The sequence below is a fragment of the Elephantulus edwardii genome, unplaced genomic scaffold (genome assembly GCF_000299155.1).
Source record: "Elephantulus edwardii isolate Elephantulus edwardi_28Jun2011 unplaced genomic scaffold, EleEdw1.0 scaffold00221, whole genome shotgun sequence".
Lineage (NCBI taxonomy): Eukaryota > Metazoa > Chordata > Mammalia > Macroscelidea > Macroscelididae > Elephantulus > Elephantulus edwardii.
The window spans coordinates 3,915,321-3,938,291 of NW_006399971.1; the positions used below are offsets into that span (position 1 = coordinate 3,915,321).

A 22,971-nucleotide genomic window follows, 5' to 3' on the forward strand; every position below is an offset into this window, starting at 1 on the left:
CCCCCTCTTCCTAACTGACTAGTCCAAAGTGGAATATTGCCAGGCCCTCTAGAAAGCCATAAGATAGTTACAAAGTAAATGAAGTATCTAGAAGAATTACCTCAGTTCAAGTTCTGATTCAACTCTTTTTACAATAACTCCAGATACTTAAGAATCAATAGGAAATACAGTTAGGCTTTTAGTTATGGGCTTCGTCTAAGGCTTTTGCAAGCACACTAATTCAGTGAAAGAATAGAATTAACTCTTCATTCAGAGGCATATAATACCAATCTTATTTTTTTATATGTACCCAGGCCTAGGTACTTTTCAAAATCCGTAATTATTTCATTTATTCCTTTCAACAACATCTGCAGGACATGGGAAACTTAGTTATCCCATTTTGCAGATGAAGAGATACAGCAGAGGTTAATCAACATATCTAGAGTTGCATGTTGACTAAGAAACTCGTACATAGAACAACATATATCCTATGATTCCCCAACCTTTGTTTATTTACCACTTTGTGCCCTAAAGTTTAATAGCTAAAGTTCCCTGATAGGGAAAGGAAAAGGAGAAACAACTTAGAAGGTTATTTAGATAATCTCCTACCCTCTTCACCTGGAAGTTCTATTCAGTTAGTTCCCCAAAATAGCAGATTGCCTAGGCATGGGTAATCCATTCCAGAGTTAGTACAAAGTAACTCAGAATCCTATTATCTCAGTGTTGGAAAAGCTCTTAAAAGTAATCTAACCCAATCTCCCTTCAAAGGCCTGAATTCTTTTCATTCTCTTTTTATAAAGTACCACTCTTGTCTGGGTTAGAAGATGCTGGGGAAACAAGAAAGTGAAGTAAAGGTGAAGCTTCCTGTATGCCTACTTTATCAAAGCAAAGATCACTAAGTTGAATCACAGTGTCCCCCAAGTGTGCCCTCCTCAACTCGTTAAGCACAGAAATATCAAGACATCAAGTAGGAAAAGAGACAAGAACTTTTTACCTCTCTTCTCTTCTCTCAGTTGCACTCTGCAGATCATCAAACCCCCATCCAGCACTACATTTCCAACGATGAGACTCCCAAATCTGATCCACAAAAGGAAGTGTTGCTTCTCTCCTCTTATCCAGTTCCAAAGTCCATGGCTGAGTGGACCTTGATGGGGAGGAGTCTGGGGGGGAAGGGGTGTGTCCAGGCCCCTCCCCCCCCACTGCAAGCTTTAGTGTCCCTCCCAGGGGTCCATTGTATCCTTTCATTCAGTTGTCAAATTAAGCCCAAAGTCTGATAGACAGATCCCAGGTATTAACCCATTTCTTGCTCAAGGAGGGGAAGTCATCCACTGCCTGGCCTGGCCCATCTGTCTTCTGCTCAGGATCACCAAAAGAAGCAGGCCTTAGAACCGGCATGGCCCTGGAGACTGACTTCTGTGTTAACCTGTGGAACATTTAAACATTATGGCATTCTCTATTCATGTATACACCGAAAGAGATTCCTAATATTTTCTAGTACCCCCTTCCTGTCTAAATTAGATGTCTTTACTATGTATTGTAAAAAAAAAAAAAATAATATCTAATTCACTCACGTATCACACCTCAAAACATGTCGAGATATATATACACACACACGCATAAATACATGACTCAAGACAGAGGAGTGTAATACTACAGAAAAGCAGCCAAAAGCACTAATGGTGTGAGGACGTCCTCCTGTCACCATAAACACATACTAATCGCCCTACATCTTCCAAGCTTCTTAGCGTGTGTAATGTTTTAATCGTCCAGTTCTCTTCAAACGAACTAAATCCACTCTGGGCCAAGATCCTGACCTCTACGTGCGTTCCTAACATACTCCTTTAACCCTCACCTCCCCCTTGACTTCCAAAACTGTGCCAGGGATGCAATTCCCAATCTCTATTGAACTCCTTCCCGGGGTCGTTTCTGAGAGCACTCTCCAGGAATGTTTGAGGCCCCAGTTAATCTGCAGTAGCTCCAGTATTGCAATTTCCACAGACAGACAGACAGACACACAGACACACACACACACACACACACACACACACACACACACACACACACACTCTCTCTCTCTCTCTCTCTTCCTGTAGGGGCGTGGTGTGCACATGACAACCCCCTCCCCCGCCGCAATATTTTAACTCCTCCCACCCTCTCTGAATCCTTAACTCCCCTTTCACTCAAGAAAGGAATGACACCACTTACCCTCCCTATACTTGGACTCGAACCCCACTGCCGCGAGAACGACCCTCGATCTATACGCGCCGGGTCGTTACCTGGGTCCCACCGCCACCTTTCAACTGAAAACCTAGGTCGGCACCGAGTCGGAGTCCGGGCCCCCGGCCCAGTCCCCAACACCGGCCTAAACCCCACCCCCTCGACCCCCGGCGGCCTGGCCCTCCCCTCTCGTTCCCCTTCCCCTCCCACCATCCACCGCTGCCACTTCCGTCTGTCGTCCGGAAGTGCTGCTGCTGCAACTGTTAGTTCATTACATTTTTCGTCTTTTACTCTCAACACTCTAGCCCGTCACTACTGCCAACACGAGAAAGGGGGAGATTTCTGCAGGACACGAGATTCTACAGTCCCTATACACGGGACGCAAAAATGCCGTGTGGGCAGGACGGGTCCGGGTGAGAACGAAGCGGGGAACAGATAACTTGCAAGAGAGGGCGGGGCCGAACCTGGCCGAGTGGGAACTTCTGGCGGGGTTGAGGAAAGGCGCATGCGTCTCGGAGCCTCAGGCTGTCGCGATGGTAAACGCTAGGTCCCTGTGAGCTCGGGCGGGAAGGCAGGGCGGGGCGAACCATGGCCAGCTAGATGTGAGGCTAGAGGAGCCTTGCTATGCCGTCTCACCTTTCTCGCTGTCCTAAGGGCGCCTACCTATAGCCTGCTTGATCTAGGTTGTCGACTGACTGAGGCCACCCTTCTTTCTTGTTGCCTCGTCTCCTGGCGACAAATAAAAAAATCACATAGTGTGACTATATTCTTTCTGTGAAGCAGTACAAGCAGAAGTATCTTACTCTTTTCAAGAATTTATTTTTTGTTTTCTCGCTACCTCTGTCGATGTTGGCAGAACTCAAGTCAGGTCTGAAAAGAAAAAAAAATAAAGATAAGTAAAATGAATGTACCTTCTATCAAGAGATCCCATTGGTGTACAGCCTGCACTATGCTAAGCACTTTACAGATATATTAATTCTTACAGGCCCTGCGCCATCAGGACCATCATGATACCACCTAAGAGCCACCAAGCTTTGCCCTAGATTTAAAAAACCAAAACCAAACTCAGAGCCATCAAGTTAATTCTGACTCAGTGATAAGTAGACATGCGTCACAGAGTTTCTAAGGCTGACATTTTTTATGAAACCCAACTGTCATGTCTTCTTCGCACAGAGTGGCTACTCAGTTGAAACCATCAACCTTAAAAGCAGAGCTACTTCACCACCAAGGCTTATGTGCCCGAAGTCATGGTTATTGTTAGGGCTATAAAACCGGAGAGTCCGGATATGAACCTTCTAGCCATGCTCCAGTGTCAGGCACCAGTGTTCAACTCTATAACACTTCAAGTACTACTGCTCTGATAGGTCACGTGGAAATTTGTTCCTCAAAAAGAAACATGTCAAATCCATCATAGTGAATTCCCAAGTTTCAAAATTGTCAATTTTTGTTTCTAAATCTGTTCTATTAGTCCAAGTTGCCCTTAATTTCAAGCTGAATCTAAGCAAAGGTACTAATTTTGCCATCTCTTCAATGATACATTTTAGAATTTTACAGGGACTAGACCAAATTTTCAGGCTCAGTGCTTTTTTAGATTGTTCGTTAAGGCTTTTCTAATTCACTTTCACTTTCACCACATGACTAGGTTGTTGTTAGGCGCCATCAAGTCAGTTGTTACGACTCATAGCCACTCTATGAACAATAGATCTGCACTTTGCACTGTTTGCACCATCCACACCATCTCCACCATGTTCAAATCCATGATTGCAGTCATTGTGTCAGTCTTTCTGATGGAGGGTCTTCCTCTTTTGCTAACTCTACCTTTTCTAGACTAATGTCTTTTATTAAGGATTGAACCCTCCTGAAACATGTCCAAAATATATGAGACGAAGTATCACCACCTTTGCCTTAGGAAGCACCCTTACTGCATTTCCTCTACCACAATTCAAAGGCGTTTGATTCTTCAGTCTTCCTTATTCACTGTCCAACTTTCAGATTTATAGGAAACAGTTGAAAATACCCCGGCTTGAAACAGGTGCATCTTGGTCTTTTAAACTCACATCCTTGCTCTTTAGCACTTTAGAGAAATCATTGACAGCACATTTCCCTATTGGAACACATCTTTTGATTTCTTCACTTCTCTTACCATGGATGTAAACCTGTGTATCCAAGTAAAATAAAGTCCTTAACAATTGCATCTTTATTCCTCTCTCATGATGTTGCTTATTGGTCCAGTGGTGAGGACTTTTTTTATGTTGCTATGTAATGCATATTGAATACTAGGCATTGATCTTCTGCAGTAAATGCTTCAAGTTCTCTTCACTCTCTGCAAGCAATGCTGTATCATCTGTATAACTCAGGTTGCTACTGAGTCTTCTTCTAATCCTTCAGGCACTTCGTCATGTAGTCCAGGTTCTCCAATGATTTTCTCAATACAAAGTGAATACATACACAACCCTTATACACATTTCCCTTCTTCTTGAACTATTCATTGTTCCCTTATTCTGTTCAATTTGCCTGAGCATAATTAAGTGTTCTGGAATTTTCATTTTTCTCAAAGTTAGCCAAAATCCGTTATGATTCACACAGTGAAATGCCTTTCTGTGATCAATAACACACTGGAGAACATTTTCCTGGTATTTTCTCCTTTTGGCAAAGATCATCTGGCATTAACAGTGATATCCCTTGTGATACAGCCTCTTCTGAACCCTGCTTGAATTCCTGTCAGTTCCCTTTCAATGTATTGTTCTAACCATTTTTTAAAATATTCTCAGCAAATTTTACTTCCATGTTGTGTTAATGATACTGCTCATAATTTACATATTCTATTGGATCACCTTTTTTGAGAATCAGAAGAGATACTGTTGTGTGTTGTTGTTATGTGCCGTTGAGTCACTTGTGACTCATAGCGACCCTATATGTACAAGAGCCCTAAACTCTGCTCTAGCCTGTGCCAGTCTTACTGTCTCCGACACATTCCCTCCCATTACCCCGATCACTGAATCGATCCATCTCATTGAGGGTCTTCCTTTCTTGAGTTGTCCCTCCACTCTCCCAAACATGTCCTTCTCCAGGGACTGGTTCCTCCTTGCAACATGCCCAAAGTATGTCAGACAAAACTTCAGAATTCTTGCCTTCAAGGACCAGCCTGGTTTCACCGTGTATATTCAACACTCTTCTCCAACACTACAGTTCAAAGGCATCAATTCTCTTTTTGTCATCTCCGGTCAATTGTCCAGATCTCTGACACATAGCACGCAATTACAAAGACTGTGGCCTGGATCGGCGCAACTTAGTCTCCAGCCTGACATTGTTGCTCTTCAGTACTCTGGAGAGGTCCCTGACAACTGACTTTCCCAATGCAATTTGTCTCTTGATTTCCTGGCTGCTGGTACCAAGAGTGTTGATTGTGGAGCCAACCAAATTGAAGCTGTTAATAATCTCAATCTCTTCACCATCTGTCATGATGTTGCCAATCAGCCCGGTGGTGAGAATCTTTGTCTTCTTAATGTTGATCTTCAATCCATATTTAAGGCTGCAGTCCTTGACCTTCTGAAGCAAGTGCTATATTATTTTCTTGCAATCAGTTGGCCAGGTAGTTTTCTTCCAATTTTATTGGCATATATCTGCAAATAGAGATAGTTTTATTATACTTCTTAGCCAGTCTGGATGCCTTTTATTTCCTTTTGATATTGCTCTTTCTAGAACTTACTGCACTGACTAGAACTGCCATTATAATATTGAATCAATCAGTCACTCCTTGCCATGGAATCAGAACCAACTAATTAATAGCTGACCCTTCATCACATTTCCAAGGCTATAAATCACAGAGGAGGAGATGGCCCGTTTTTCTCCAGAGGTGCTGCTGGTGGATTCAAACTGCTAGACACGTGCTGTTTTTTACAGACGAACCTACCGGAGACTCTGTTTTATCATCATGTGTGTCAGAGATGATGAAGGTGGCACAGGATAGGACAGGGGTCAGATCTGTTATTCATAGGGTTGACCAAGTTGACAGCACTTAACAACAACAACATAAGTTGCACAGGTAGCTCTGGTGGCCTACTGGTGAGGTGTTGAGCTGCCAACCCAAAGGCGCACAGTTTGAATTCATTAGCTGCTCTGTGGCGGAAATGATGGGATATCAACTGCCGTGTGATGACAGCCTCTGAAAACTCTCTGAATGGTCAGCTGTGGATCAGTTCCAACCCAGTGATACACAACAACATCATAAGTTGCCCAGGAGATGATTGTTCATCTTTTCCTGGGGAACTGCCTAAGAGGTCCCACCTTTGGGTAGCAGTGCCACTCCCAATAGTCTATGCTGCCAGAGCTCAAAAAAAATGAATAGGAGTGGTGATAAAGGCCATCCTTGTCTGGGTCCATTGATATGAAGAATATCTTCAATCTCTCTCCATTGAGATTAATGTTGGTCATTGATTTTGTAAATTGCTGTTGATTATGATGAAGTATTTCCATTTCTGATGTATAAACATTTTTATCAGGAAAGAATTTTGAATTGTGTCAAATTTCTTTATCAATTGACATGATCGATTGTGTGTGTGTGTGTGTGTGTGTGTGTGTATTGGATTACACTCATTGCTTCTCTTAGTGATGAGCTACCTTTGCATACCTGGTATGTGAATCTCAGTTGGTCGTCATGTATTTCTATTGTGATTTTAGATTCTATTGCTTTAGATTTTGATGTTGTTATGTTCCGTCGAGTCGCTTGCGACTCATAGAGACCCTATGTACAACAGCTCTAAACTCTGCTCTGTCCTGTGCCAATCTCATTGTCTCCAACACACTCATCCCAATTGCCCCAGTCACTGAATCAATCCATCTCCCAGAGGGCCTTTCCCTCCTGCGCCTGCCCTCCACCCTCCCAAGCATGATGTCCTACTCCAAGGACCAGTCTCTCCTTATATCATGACCAAAGTATATCAGACGAAGCCTCAGAATCCTTGCCTCCAAGGAGCAGCCCGCTTTAACCCTCTCCAGGATGAATCTGTTTGTTTTCTTAGCAGTCCATGGCACCCTCAGCACTCTTCTCCAACACCAAAGCTCAAAAGCATCAATTCTCCTTCTATCCCCCTGGTCATTGTCCAGCTCTCTTGAGACATAACAAGTGATTGCAAAGACCACGGCCTGTACCAGATGCACCTTAGTCTCCAGAGACACACCGTTGCTCTTGAGCACTTTAGAGAGGTCCCTAACAGCAGACTTTCCCACCACAATACGTCTTTTAATTTCCTGGCTGCTGATGCCAAGAGTGTTGATTGTGGAGCCAAGCAGACTAAAGCTGTGAGCAATCTCGATCCCTTCACCATCCATCCTGATGCTGCCAATTGGTCCAGTGGTTAGAATCTTTGATGAGAATATTATCATTTTTGTGTCCATAATATTTGGTCTATAGTTTTTAATTTTCTGTAGTGTATTTTCCTGGCATTAGTATCAGGGTTATGCTTGTTTAATAAAATTTGTCATGAACAGTTTTGAGTAGCATTTTGTCAGGGTTTTTTTTGCGGGGCGTTCCAACAATAAACAGTGCTTTAAATATGAATGGTGTGCACAGAAATCAAGGAAGAGTGAAATAGAATTTTTAGAAGAAAACTTCCTTAGTCTCATTAACATTGAAATGAACCCCCTGAGAACTTTCCTGTATCTCAGATCATAGTAGAAAGCTCCACTGAACCCCAAGGGGGCATTGCATTCCTGCCAGGATCTGCAACTTGAAAAGCCTGCAGAGGGCAACCTTGTGGAAACCTATCCCTGAGAACATCTCCCTCTGCCTTTGCATCTGAGAGAGGATTTCACTGTGTTGACAGTAACTACTCAGGATCTTGCGAGGGAGATAACAAGAATGTTCCAGGGATCCTCATGTCATTTTTTAGTAGGACCGTGTCACTTCTTCCTTAAATCGTTAGTAGCATTCACCAATGACGTCATCTAAGCCAGGCTTTTTTTTTTTGGTTGCAATTTTTTTTATGACTTGCTTAAATTCTTTCTCTACCATGAGTTTCTTCAAATATTCCACATCTGTCTTGTGTTATTTTCAGAAATGCACTTCCTACTAAACTATGTCCATTTCCTCTAAGTTTTCAGATTTGTTGGTGTAGAGTCTATTAAAAGCTTTCTGTTATTGTTCCTTAATTTCCGTGAACTGTTGTGATAGTATCCATTTCCTTTCATATTTGTGTTATGTGCCTCTTTTTCTTATTTTCCTTTGCTACATTTATCAATTTTATGAGCTATACAAGGAACCAACTTCTAGTCTTTTTTACTTTTATAGGTTTTTTGTTTCATTTACTGGCATTCTATTTATTCATTTTTTTGTTATTGGCAGCTTTGCTTGCTGCTACTTTTCAAATTGTTGGAGATGTGGTGATGACGTGGGCTTACTCTTCTTTTCTGATGTGTGCATCTATTGCTGTGAATTGCACTCTGACCACTGCTTTTGTTGTGTCCCAAAGATTGTGGTATGTTGTGTTTTGATTATCATTTGTTCAAAGAATTTTTAAAATTATTATGAAGAAATCTACATTCATTATGCAAAATAAAAGCTGATAAAAATAAAATTCACTTTGCTGCTATCAAGTTGGCTTTGAGTCATATCAACCCTCCCTCAGGTTTCTAAGAAAGTAAATCTTTACAGAAAGAGATTGCCCATCTTTTTCCCGTAGAACATCTAGTAAATTTGAATCACTGGAGACACACAAATGGCTCATAGTGCAACATGTTAATAGACCTTTATACCATTAGATCTATGTGAAAAACAGTAAACCTTAAAGTAAAAACCAAGGACAAACCTAGCTGCCAGAAATTTTAAAGCCTTTCCATGTTTTGTTCATATATGTGCATATTTGTGATCATATCACAGCTAGTTTTTATTGTTTAATATATCATGTACATTTTTTCCTTGTCAAAAAGTTCTGTTTCAATGTTGCTTGTTGTCCAGTTACACAAATATACCATAATTATTGTAGCTAAATCTCTGCAGTTTTAACTACTTCCTTAGGTTAAAGTACAGAAACTGGGAATATCACAAGGTATAGTCACTGCTGTTCCACAGATAGATTGAAAGGTATGGAGATAGGACTCATCCCTGGCTTAAACTCTTCCCTATTTTGAACTATACAGTGTTCCCTTCCTTGCTCGGTTCTAATGACTGCCTCCTTGTCCAAGTCTAGGTTTCACATTAGCACAATCAAGTGTTCTGAGATTCCCATTCTTCTCAGAGTTAGCCACACTTCATTGTGATCCACACAATCACATGCCTTTGCATAGTCAATGAAACACAGACATTCCTCTGTGAGGAGGAATGGGGCATCAAGATTGGAGGAAGACTAACAACCTGTGTGAGGCAGATAACACAACCATGCTTCCTGAAACAGGAGGAACTGAAGTGTTTGCTGCAGAAGGTCAAGGACTGTAGTCTTCAATATGGATTGAAGCTCAACATCAAGAAGACAAAGATTGTCACCACTGGGCCAACTGGCAACATCATGATAGATGGTAAGGATATTGAGATTGTTAACAGCTTTAGTTTGCTTGGCTCTACAATCAACACTATTGGTACCAGCAACCAAGAAATCAAAAGACGAATTGCATTGGGAATTACTGAAGAGTAATGATGTCAGTTTGGAAATTAAGGTGTGCCTGAGCCAGTTCATGGTCTTCGCAGTTACTCGCTGTGCATCAGAAAACTTTACAATGACTATGGATGATAGAAAAATTTTTGCCTTTGAACTGGGTGCTGGAGAAGAGCATTGAATATACCATGGACTGCTAGGAGAACAAACAGGTTCATCCTGGAAGGGTGAAACCAGGCTGCTTCTTGGAGGATAAGGATTCTGAAGCTCTGTCTGACATACTTTGGGCATGTTGCAAGGAGGGACCAGTCCTTGGAGAAGGACATCATGCTAGGGAGGATGGAGGGACAGCTCGAGAGGAAGACCCTTGATGAGATAGATTGACTCAGTGACTGGAGTAATGGGAGTAGGTGTGTCAGAGACAATAAGGCTGGCTCAGGATAGAGCAAGGTTTAGATCTGTTGTCCATAGGGTTGTTGAGTCACAAGCTACTTGAAGGCATATAACAACAACATGCTCACTACTGTAATATTTTTATTCATGTTGTCAAAAGACCTAGGGATGTCATTTGCATATAATAATATTAACTTTTAAAGTATTCAGCCCACTAGGGTTTTTTACTGTGTTCTTTTGTTAGCAATTCTGTAACCATCGTCGTTAATTCCTAACCGTTTTCATTATAAAAAAAAAAAGAAAGAAACCCTTATCCAGCAACAGCCTTTTGTCATTACTTTCTCTCCTAAATGATTACAGTTAGTAATCAGATGTCTCCACACATTTATCTACCTGGGTTTTTCATGTAATTGTAATTTGTAATTTATGGCTTTTTGTCTGGCTTCTCTGAATTAGTCGACTGTTTTCAGAATTTTACGAATTAGACTTTAAATATAATCTTGAAAATAGTAAGCTAAGAAAAGCCACATATTTATTTAGTTGGTTTTTGCTTTGGGCAGGGAGGGTATGTGCCAGAGGGTGAATTTTGTTGTTATTTTGGTCCAGGTTGAACTTCAGAAAGAACAAAAGAGAAGATCACAAGTCTAGATGACACTATAGCTAGCGTGTAAAGCTGACTTTTTTATAAATACTAAGAAAAATAAGTAAAACCCAGCATATTAAAGCCTTGGAATAGATTTTCTTTATGAAGAATGTACTTACTGCTCTATGTGTGGTCTTCATATATTTAATCTTTGTATTGACTATTTTTTACATTTTCTTCATAACTAGATTATGAGGTTATTGAAAGCACCAATCTTGTTTACCTTAAAATATTTGTATATTGCTGTGCTTGTTCAATTAATAATTATCTCTAAGTTCAGATTCTAGCTCTTCTTATTTCTGGGAATTCAGAAGAATTGGGTTCCCATTTATAAAGTGAGAAGAGTGAATGAAATCTTTCCTTCACCTCTGGCAAGTTATTCATGAGGATCAAGTGAAACATAAGTGTGCGAACGCTTTTCAAACGGTAAGGAGCTATATAAATATCTGTGGCATTTAGAAATTCACAGATAGCAATCAGTAAGTACCAGGGTGATCATATATGTTAAGCTTTCAGGAACAAAGCCCATTGAACAGCCTTTCCATTTGAGAACAGAGAAGGCTCTGAGAATCCCCTCCCTGACAAAGCTTCTTCTGTTGCTTACCTGACGTCTCCCTTTTTTCAGGGCTCTTAGAGAGTATGATTATGTCATGGAGACAGCCAGCCTATTGTTAAATACTTTTATAACAGTATTGTAAGTTCAGAATATCAACTGTTGATTTTTATGATTTTTATTGCTTTGGTTTTTGTGATTTTTTGAAAGTCTATGAATTTGCATTTCAACCAAGAACATTGACGCAGTTCATAATGTCCTTAGATCAGTTCCATCAGAGGGACCATCCAGTTACATGGTGAGTGTTTGAAACCTGATGCCAGGAATCAAAGTTTTCCTGTACTGGATTCTACTTGAGTGTTGAAGGCAGAAGGAGGGGAGAAATCAAGAGGACATAATGAGAAATAGATAGTGTCTTGCTCTCAGGATATTTCAGGTCTGAAAGGAGAGTGTACACTCAGTAAATAGCAAAGTAAAAAACAGGAGACAATTCTCGAGTGCTTATGTAAAGAAGTAGCATTGTTATGAGCCATGGAGTCAGAACTGACTCATAACTGACCCTCCAGTGAGTTTTCAGAAGCTGTAAAACACATGGGAGGAGACTGCTCGTCATTCTTCCCTCATAAAAGCTGGTGGATTCAAACGGAATGTTTTTTGGTTGGAAGCACAACTCCTTACCATCAGGCCACCAGAGCTCCCATAAAGGGTTATTAGAGGGATGTAAAATCAATTAAGAATACCTTCTGTGCGGTTTTGAAACCAAAAGGAGAGCAGAACCGCTAATTTGAGGAGTTGTGTAACCTACTTTTACTTGAGTATAATAGGTACACCTGTAATCTAAGCTGAGAATTGGAATGCTTAGATTCTCCTCTGGATTCCAGTTACTGCTTCACACAAACCCAGCCAAATTCTTTTAACGTTTCTCTGCTGTTCTAAAGCCCTCACTGATGTGGAAACAAATACTTTGAGGAAAATAATTTTAGCTCGTATCCTCAAACCATAATTGTCACCTTATCACTATTCCTTTATCTTTTTGAAATTAGCTTTAAAACATCTTTTTAAAATCATCTTTTAATTGTTAAAAGCATCTTAAATAATTATCAGTAATGAACTTCCTTAATGATTAAAAGGAGAAACATTTTACAAGATACCATTCTGTTATTTTGCAAGGTGTATGACTCACCTTTCCAGCACATTTTGGGTCCATTAGTGGCCCCTACTCAAAAACAGCAATAAGCTGCTTCAGAATGAGGCAATATTTGTTAAAGGCAGTATAACACCCCCAGCAAACATGCATTAGTTATTATCCTGAAACTATTCAAATAAGACCAGATGTGTTTGTTTTATAAAAGGAAAGGCCACAGGCTCCCAGGAGTTAATGATCTACGCCTGTGCTTGCTTGTCATTGTCCTGTTGGCCTTCCAGCTGCAAGCAGCCACATCTGAGATGTATCACACCACTGGTGCATTCCTGGGAACTGTTAAAAGGCTAATTTTGTCATATGATTCACTCTTATACTTGGACCCATTTGACATCATGTGTACAGTAATACCATGTTTATGCTTGCTTTCTATTTTCCTTCAGCAATTACTATACATTTTAAGTTTTGTATTTTTCTTTTTTTTTTTTTTTAACTTTGTGTACGTGTACCATCAGATCTGACTGGTACAGGAGGATATTGCGCCTCCTTCTCCGGCAGAGCGTCTGGTGGATTCGAACCGTGTTCCTCTGGGATTGCAGTGCAGTTTCTGGCCACTAGGCCACCAGAGCTCCCCTAAGTTTTGTATTTTTTATTATTTATACCATCATTCTCTTTCTCTATTAATTTTTTAAAATTTTATTTTATTATTTTTTGTGTGTGTACCATCAAATCGGTAGGAGGAGATTGCCCCTCTTTCCCCAGCAGAGCATCTGGTGGATTCAAACCACATACCTCTGGGCTTGCAGTGCAGCTTCTTACCACTAGGCCACCAGAGCTCCCTTTTTTAAATCATTTATATATTTTATACATGACCTCTCCAAGGTACTGAGGAGCAACAATGTCAGTCTGGAGACTAACGTGCACCTGATACAGACCATGGTCTGTGTCATTACTTACTATGCATCAGAGAGCTGGACAATGACTAGGGATGACAGAAGGAGAATTGATGCCTTTGAGCTGTGGTTCTGGAGAAAAGTATTGAATATACCATGGACTACTAGGAGATCAAACACATTTGTACTGGAGAAAGTGAAGCCAGGCTGCTCCTTGGAGACAAGGATCCCGAAGCTCCAGCTGACGTACTTTTGGACATGTTGCAAAGTAGGATCAGTCCTTGGAGAGGGACGTTATGCTTGGGAGGATAGAGGAACAGTGCAGGAGAGAAAGACCCTCGATGAGATGGATTGATTCCATCACTGGCGTAATGAGATAGGTATGTAAGAGACAATAAGATTGGCAAGGGATAAAGCAAGATTTAGGGCTGTTGTACATATGAGTTGCAAGTGACTCAATGGCACATGACAACAACACCAACACATGTACATTATGTTCCGTACAGTCTTTCATTTACATTATATTTCATTCTTTTATATTTTGGGGTCCCCTCCTCCTTACAATCATCCCACCAGATACTTTTGTGAAAGCTTATAAGCCAGCTACTGCTGATTTACCATTTTTATCAAACCAGTACTCTGGGGGAACAAGCATGTCCCTTTAGCTGAAGGGTCTTCTGTTCAACTTGGAAACTTTGAGCATCTGCATCCATAAACAGAGTCCAGTCCCGAGCAAGCCATCAGGATGCAGCCATCTGCCCTAGCTCCCAGCATGGATCACCTTCTATTCATCTGGTTGGGTTCTGGTCACGTCATCCCTAGCCATCTGTGGCTAAGTTTAAATGAGCATCAGCTGCAAGCCCAGAAGCCCATACTTCTTTAATTCTAGACATACTGGTCTCCTCACTCAGCCCTAGCTCCCACATGGAGATAGGTTAACAGACCAGGGGTCCTCACGACTCCCTGTGCCTCAAACCAACAAGCCTTCCCTGCTCAGCTATATACACAGCTATGCATGCTAGGTGGGCAGTACTGAAGGAAAACGTCCAACTTCAGCCTGTTTCTCATAGTCATATTCCTCCCACTTCCACTCCTACTCCAAGTCTTGCAAGTGAGCTCTGATGGTCACTAACTTTACCCTGCCTTAGAAGCCAGACAGCTTGTTTCAGTTCTAAAAAGAGAGTATCTCCCATTCCTTCCCCCCCCTTTTTCCTTCTCTTCTTTCCTGCTTGCCTTCTTTCAAATGTGTTTTTCTTCAATCAAATATCCAGTGGGGTCCACAAATGTATTTAAATGCAAATCTCCTCAGTGTACTGGGTGGGACTAAATCTTTCCTCCACCAAGCTCCAAGCCCCACAACTAGATTCTACTTTTAACAACATTATCTCCAGGGCAGATCTTCCCTTTTAGTACTCCACATTAAGAGTAGGCCAAAGGCAGAATGACTCACTTTCTAAATCTATAATGTCCAGTGTTCATTTATATCATACATGGTTGGTTTTATTATTTTTTTAATCCCTCTTCATTTTTTAAAAAATATTTGCATGTAACCCCCTTACACCCTGAACTTTATCCATGCACATTGTGCTCTACACAATCGTACACACTGTACTTCATACAATTAACAACCACCTATCCATGACTTCTCACACTGTTCCCTCATGACTCCACTGAACCTCCCTCCACTCTGTCTCCCCACCTAACCACCAACCTGTACCATCACAGTGTCCATTCTCTCCTCCCTTTTGACCTTCCTCCACTGCCCCCATTATTTTGTTTTCATACAATAGTTCATTTACCTTGTATTTCATTCATATCCATTGTATTTAATATAATCTTTTATTTACACTGTTTCATATACTCTATATTTGATATAATTAATTACCATTGATCTGAGTCTATTATTACACCATCCCTTCAAATCTCCATTGAAACTTTCCTATTCCTTCACCCCCTCTCCCACAATTTGCCTACTAAACTGCTATGCTAGTGATTTCCATGCTTCCCCTTTTCCCCCTCCCCTTCCACTTCACCATTTACATTTATGCAGTCTTTCGTAGACATCGTTTCAGTCATATACATTTTGTTTTATATAATCATTTCTGTACGTTGTATTTTAAGTAATTATTTACTATTGATCTATTACTTTTATCTCCCTATCTCAAGTCCCCATTTTACTTACCAATTCCCTCACCCCCATCCCCCACTGATCTCCACTGTTCTAGTGACTTCCTTTTTCCATCCCCCAGCTTCTCTTTCCCACTTAAACAGTATATCTATATATCTATATGTGGTAACTATTTGCTAATTGCCAGGATGATCATCCCTTGTCTTGGTTTTTCTCCTCATTCTATTTCTAGTTTCCTCCTCCCTACCTCCCCCTCAGATACCCTCCTGTTTTCACAGTAGCTGTCTTATGCAGTATTTGTCCTTTTGTGACTGACTTATTCCACTTAACATGATCTCTAGACTCCCATTTTGTGTCATACTTTTCAAATACTTCATTGTTCCTTAGTGCTGCATAAAATTCAATTGTGTGACTATACCACAGTTTTTCTATCCATCTATTGATGTGCCTTTGGGTTGTTGCCATTTTCTTACTGCTGTAAATAACACTGCTATGAGCATAGTTGTCCATATCTCTCTTTGTGGCTCAGCTATGATTTCCTTGGAGTATATTCCCAGCAGTGGAATGACTGGGTTATGTAGGATTACTCTGTCCAAATTTTTGAGAGAACACCAAACTGCCTTCTATAAAGGTTGTTACATTTTACAGACCTGTCAACAGTACATGAGGGTTCCAATCTCTCTGCATTCTCTCCAACATTTATTGCTTGCTGTATTGTTAAATTTTGCTTCTGCTGCTCTGATAAAGTGCTATTTCATTGTTATTTTAACAGTTGTCCATGTGTTTATTGGACCTCCAAATGCCCTCATTTGTGAAGAGTCTTCATTTCTTTTGCCTATTTTGTAATTACATTACCAGTCTTTTTTCCTAGTGGAGACACTTTGGTATGAGTAAAATTTAGTTATATGACTCTTGTCTGAAATGTTATTTCCTAATATTTTTTCCAGGTCTGTGAGATTTCTTTCACGCTGTTGGCAAAAGTTTTTGATGTACACAAGGGTTTTCTTTTTAGAAGATCCTATTGGTTGGTTGTATCCTTTCCTGCTTCTGCATTTTTTACTATACTTGAAAGTAAGGATTCTGAAGCTCTGTCTGTCATACTTTAAGTATGTTGCAAGGAGGGACCAGTCCTTGGAGAGTGACAAAGTACTTGGAAAGATGGAAGGTGAGTTCAAGAGAGGAGATCCCTTGATGAGATGGATTGACTCAGTAACTGGAGTGATGGGGATAAGTGTGTCAGAGAAAAGATAAGAATTCAGAGCTGTAGTATATAACGTTGGTATAAGTCGCAGGCAACTTGATGGTACATCACAACTTTTATGCCATAGACAAGGCCTTCTAAATTTATTCCCATCTTGTCTCTTACGATCTTTATGGTTTGGGCTATTGTCTGTATGTTTCTGATCCACCTTGAGATGGTTTTTTTATGTGATGTGACATGTGTATCCTGTTTCAGTTTTCTGCAGGTAGATGTCTAGTTCTGCCAGCACCATTTATTGAGAAGCTTTTGTGACCCATTTAATAGGTTTGTTTCCTCATCAAATATCAATTGATTGGAAGCTGTGTTGCAATCCTGAAGGCACAAGTTTTGAGGCCACTTGCTGCACTGCAGAAGAAGGATGAGCAATAGCCTCACATGCAATTAGCTGCCAACTGATTTTTGTATATTCATCGTATATCCTACCAATCTACAAAATTACTTTACTAGGTTTAACAGTGTGAGCTCTTAGTGGCTTAGTTGGCTTCCATAGCCAACCCAAAAGTATATAGTTCAGATCCACTAGCTGATCCATGAGAGAAAGGTAGGCAACCTCTCCTATGCATTTTGTTGCCTCAGAAAACCCACTAGAGGACCAGTTATGGGTCATTTCAGGCTCAGCAGCACACAAAGACAATAACATGTCCAATGGGAATTTTGCTGAATCTTTGGGATTTTTCTGTGTACACTATCAGATCATCTGCATGTAGCAATAGTTTTACCATGTTTTTTGCCAATTTGGATACCTCTTAAATCTTCTCTTGTCTTATTCCAATACATTATTTAATATGAGTAGTGATAGTGGGCATTCTTGGCAAATTTCTGTTCACAATGGGAAATACTTTTAGTTTCTTTCTATTGAGAATGATATTAGCTCTTTCTTTTCTTTTAAAGTTTTTTTTTATTATTATTAAATTTTATTAGTTTTAATGAACATTTACAGAGATTTGAGGTTTTCATTCATTCATTGTTGCACTGTTTTCTCTACCCTCCTCCCCAGTTCGTTCTTCTTCCCCCCCACCCCCCGAATGTCTGTTTTAATTGTCCAGTTGCCACAGTGCTTGTCAAAGCCAGTTCTCATTAATCTCCTTTGTCAGTGTGTCCTTTGCCATTTCCTATCACTCCTCCCTGAGAGAGACTTCACCCTGATTCATAAGGAAAAGGGGATTGCGTATTTTCTTAGCTACTTCCTGCTGAAAAGGGACGCTGTGGGTTTCAGGGTGAAGATCTTCTCTCACTACTCTAAAGGGCCCCTTTGGCAGTAGGAAACACATAGACTGTTATGGAGATTGATTTTAGAATTTAGATGCACTGTTATCAGTTGTGCTTAGCCATATATGTTCATATCCTTGAAGATGTATCATGGAAGTGTTGCAGCCTAGAAGACACGAATTTAACTAACAAGTTAAAAGTACATGAGTCAAAAATTAAAAAGCAATAATATTCCGAGTAGAGGTTCTAATAGTGGCACAAATCAAGTTACAGAGGGAAGGTGGTTCTTACAATAAAAGGCCTATTGACTAGCACTTTGTCTATTATAGTGTAGAGGTTAGGAACCACAAGATGTAGAGGCTCAGCTATGTCATTTATGGTTCTTAAATCCTGGAGCAAATTCCATTTACCAGTGGGTTGTTTTACAACTCTGGAGTCCGCATGCAAGTCAGAGGTGAAGTAAGGAACTGCTTATGAGGTTTTCCGTCCATTCCAACAACTAAGAAATAATGAGAAGAGTTGGGACCTCAGAAGGCTTTTAGGACCAATTAGTAGGCTCTCTGTTCAGGAGAAAACGAATATACTTACCAGTAATGTTAATGCTCACCCACAGCTCTTCTGGGAGGATCTAAATTGTTGAAGTGACGAATTTGCTTTTCCATATATACTTTTTACTACATTGAAGAAATTTCCCTCTATTCCTCTTTTATTAAGTGTTTTATTCAGGAAGGGGTGTTGGATTTTGTCAAAAACCTTTTTTGCATCAATTGATAGCATAATGTGGTTTTTGTTCTTTGTCAATGTGATGAATAAAATTAATTCATTAATTGTTTTTCAAGTTGAATATAACATGTTAGTGATCCTACTTACTCATGATAAATTATTTTTTCTATATACTTTTACATTCTATTGACCTATTGACCAGAATTTTGTTAATGATTTTTGAGTCTGTGTTCATGAGAGATATGGTCTCTAGTTTTATTTTTTGGTGATTTTTTTCCTCTTGGTTTTAGTATTAGGGTTATACTTACTTTATAGAATGAATCTTGAATGTCACTTCTTTTTCTGTTTTTAAAAATAATTTAAGTAGAATTGGTGCTAGTTCATCTCTGAATGTTTGGTAGAATTCACCCATGAATCCATCTGGATGGACAAAGACACTTTTTGGGAGGAGGCGTCTTATTATGACATACTTAATTTCTTTTGTGATGGGTCTGTCCAACTACTTTTGTCTGTCAGTTTGTCATCCTTCTAAGTTTTATCCCTGGGCAGATGCTGCCCTTTTGATCTTATGAGGTTGGTTGATCTAATATGTGAGTACTTCCCAGGTGTTACTTACTTTCTAGCTCTGCTGTTTGGCTGCAAGTTGAGCCACATAGTGGTATCGGTTGCAGGCTCAAATGGTGATTAAGGGCCATTGTCTCAGGGGTTTCACCATTTTCTGTCTGACTATCCAGTTTGGGCTGTCAGCCAACCCATTTTTATTATTTTGAATTTTGTTCCACATCCCCTGTCCCTACTTTATCCAGGACCCTCTTTTATGATCCCTTTCAGAGCAATCATCAGTTGTAGCCGGTTCTTCTGGTCCCAGGATCATGGAGATTAAGATTCTTATAATGCATTTCTATCATGCCTTCTTGAGTTGGACTCAACCCATAGCTGACCCTCCAGCAGATTTTCAGAGGCAGTAAATAACATGGGGAAAGATTGCACACCTGTCTCCCACAGAGCAGCTGATGGTTTCAAACCACATGCCTTCGTGTTGATAATGTAGCTCCTTATTACTACACCACCAGAGCTCCCTCTTTCTTGAGTTTTCAAATAAAAAAGAAATCAGAATTTCAGTAGAGAAATGGGTGCTATATGGAATGTTCAGATCTGCTCAGCTTTATGCAGCTCAGAGGGAGAACATTTCAAGAAGGAAACAAAAACATGAGATTCAGCAGAGTTCTTACAGTCTTTTATTAAAAATTCAAACACCATTCCAACTTTGAAACTAATTTTTTTTCTTGTTGTGTATTGGAATCCATTGTGCTACAATGGCCCCCATACTTATTTATTTCCATATTCCTCAGTTCCATATCACCCACAGTAGTACGTTGAAATGGTTGGAAGTGGCGGAATGGCAGGGCTGTAACAGAAATAAGCAGTCATGGAAGAGACTGGAATTGGAGTGAAAGTCCTTCCAAGGTCATCTACAAAGATTTTGGAATTCCATTCATTCATTGTTGTTCTTTTCTCCCCGCCCACCCCACCCCCACCCCAGTTCCCTCCTCTCCTTGAAAAGCAAAAGAAAAACTCCTTCATTGGTACACAGTACCCCCGCACACCCCCACCCCCACCCTGAGTATACTCCACTCTACAACCCTCATTCCGGACTCTTATGATAATCATAGTGCCCTAAAATATATTACTTTTAAACTATTCTCTCCCTCATTGGCTTCAATACAGTTTAAAAGAAGAGTAGAGGAGACAGTTATAAACTGTACAAGATTTTAACTTGAAAATTTTTGAGAATGTGAAAAAATTAATATAGCGGATAAGTGAGGATTTTGGACTAAAATCAGAGTGAAATATATAGATTCCAGTAAACCAAATGCTCTGAGAAGAGAATGGCCAAGTAAATGCTAGAAACTTGGTTTTAAATGATAAAGTTTAAAATATGATGGCCAAGTGTTTGGTAATAGAAAATAGGAAAATGGGCTACTAAGAAAAACAATATATTGTTGTTCAATTTAAAAAGTAAAGTCCAATTTGAAGAGTAAGGAAGTATGAGAAGACATTAATTTGAACCTACACAGAGATATCAGGCAGCAAATGATTAAGAGCACAACCTGGGGTTATCAATGTCAAGAAAACAAAGATTCTGGTTGTATATCCACATCTTTACTTTTGGAGTACCAACCCGTCAGAATGGGATGTGTTTTCTAATAAAACTCTCTTTTCTTTAAAAAATGAAAACAAAGTTCCTTACCACTGGACCAATAGGCAACATCATGATGGGTGAAGAGATTGAAGCTGTCAACAACTTCATTTTATTTGGACTCACAATTAACACCCTTGGTACCAGCAATCAGAAAATAAGGGGATGCATGGCACTGAGGAAGTCTGAAGTTAGGGACCTCTCCAAATTATTGAGGAGAAATGATGTCAGTTTGAGGACTAAGGTGCACCTGATTCAGGTTGTGGTCTTTCTGATCACTTGCTATGCATCTGAGAGCTAAACAATTAATAGGGATGACAGAAGAATTGATGTCTTTGGGCTTTGGTGTTGGAGAAGAACACTGAACATTCCACGGACAGTCAAAAGAACAAACATATATTTTAGAAAGTGTGCAGCCAGGGTGCTCTTTGGAGGCAAGAATGATGAGGTTTTCTTTTTCTCTCTTTTTCTGCTGAGAGCATGCTATGCCACATCAAATGAACAACAAGAGAAGTTGCAGCAGTGTTGCATACTGTTTCATTTCATAGACTCTGTCTCAGACTTGCAGAGCAAAAAAATTAAAAGAGCAACACTAAATGAACTGGTTGAGTATGTTTCAACTAATCATGCTGTAATTATTGAGTCACCATATTCTGATATAGTAAAAATGATTAGTACTAACATCTTCCAGACTCTTCCTCCAAGTGATAACCCAAAATTTGATCTAGAAGAAGAGGAGCCCACACTTGCGTCCTCTTGGCCTCATATTCAATTGATGTATATGAATTCTTCTTGAGGTTTTTGGAGAGCCTTGACTTCCAGCCTACCATTGCAAAGGGATACATTGATCAGAAGTTTGTACAACAGCTCCTGGAGCTTTTTGATAGTGAAGATCCCAGAGAACATGACTTTCTGAAGACTGTTCTACATCAAATTTATGAGAAATTTCTTGGAGTAAGAGCATTCATCAGAAAATAAATTAATAACATTTTCCTCAGGTTATAAATGAAACAGAACATTTCAGTGGTGTTGCTGAACTAGAATTATTAGGAAGTATAATCAATGGCTTTGCATTGCCACTGAAAACAGAACATAAACTGTTTCTAATGAAGGTTCTTACTCCTATGCATACTGCAAAAGTATTAGCTTTGTTTCGTGCTTAGCTAGCCTATTGTGTTGTACAGTTCCTGGAAAAAGATACAACATTATCAGAACCAGTGATCAGAGGACTGCTAAAATTTTGGCCAAAAATATGCAGTCAGAAAGAGATGATGTTTTTAGGAGAAACTGAAGAAATCTTAGATGTCATTGAACCAACAAAACAGTTCAAAAAAAAGTGAAGAACCACTTTTTAAACAAATATGCAAGTGTGTGTCCAGTTCTCATTTTCAGGTTGCAGAAAAGGCATTATACTTCTGGAATAATGAGTATATTCTTAGTTTAATTGAGGAGAACATAGACAAAATTCTGCCATTTATGTTTGGCAGTTTGTACAAAATCTCCAAAGAACACTGGAAGCCAACGATTGTAGCACTGGCATATAATGTGCTGAAAACACTAATGGAAAGTAATGGGAAGCTTTTTTATGACCTTACTAGTTCATACAAAGCTGAAAGACAGCAAAAAAGAAGGAATTGGAATGTGAAGAATTATGGAGAGTTAGACGAGAAAGTTAAAGAAAGCTCTAGAAAAGCAGAACAGTGCTCCAGAAAAGCAGAACAGTCCTTAAATTATAAACAATATTCTCAGCAATACAAGTGCTGATTGAATAAAAATGCCTACCATCTTTGTGGAATGGGCAATTTTGTAAACTTTTTTTAGAAAAATGTAAAAACTGGAGGGAAAACCCTCATCAATATAATAGGATTAAATGCCATTTTTATTCCCTGGCAACTGTAAATGAAAACAAGATATGGACTAAACTTAGCCCTGTGTTATTTATCATGGCCACAGTATATTGTAACTTTTGTCTAATCAGATTTATTGTGTCACTTCTGAAGTTTCACAGAATGAATTTTATCATCTATGACATGAGTGAGATA

At 39.8% G+C, this 22,971-nt stretch overlaps 1 pseudogene; it reads left to right on the top strand.

Moving 5' to 3' along the window:
* Positions 1–2,170: 2,170 nt before the first annotated feature.
* Positions 2,171–22,658, top strand: LOC102868468 (annotated as a pseudogene).
* Positions 22,659–22,971: the final 313 nt, after the last annotated feature.